Source organism: Penaeus monodon, chromosome 23, assembly GCF_015228065.2.
Source record: "Penaeus monodon isolate SGIC_2016 chromosome 23, NSTDA_Pmon_1, whole genome shotgun sequence".
NCBI classification, from domain to species: domain Eukaryota; kingdom Metazoa; phylum Arthropoda; class Malacostraca; order Decapoda; family Penaeidae; genus Penaeus; species Penaeus monodon.
In genome coordinates this window covers 36,041,059-36,041,314 of record NC_051408.1, presented here as the reverse complement: position 1 = coordinate 36,041,314, position 256 = coordinate 36,041,059, and positions in this window count along the sequence as shown.

The following is a 256-nucleotide window of genomic DNA, read 5'->3' as shown; positions in this document are numbered from 1 at the left end:
TTTTGTATTTCCTTCTTCCTCGTTATTTTCATTTTTCGACAAACAGAAGAATCACATCTGCACGGGCGCCTCATCCTAGGAGTATCACATAAATGCTTTTTGTGAATATTACGACAACTATCATATGTTAAGACACCATGGATATTAAAATAGATATATATATATGTGTATGTAGAGTGCAAGTGTAAGTACATCGAAGTTTGTATGGGAATTACCCACCCATGCAAAGGCCTCGAAGTAATATGAAATAGACGCT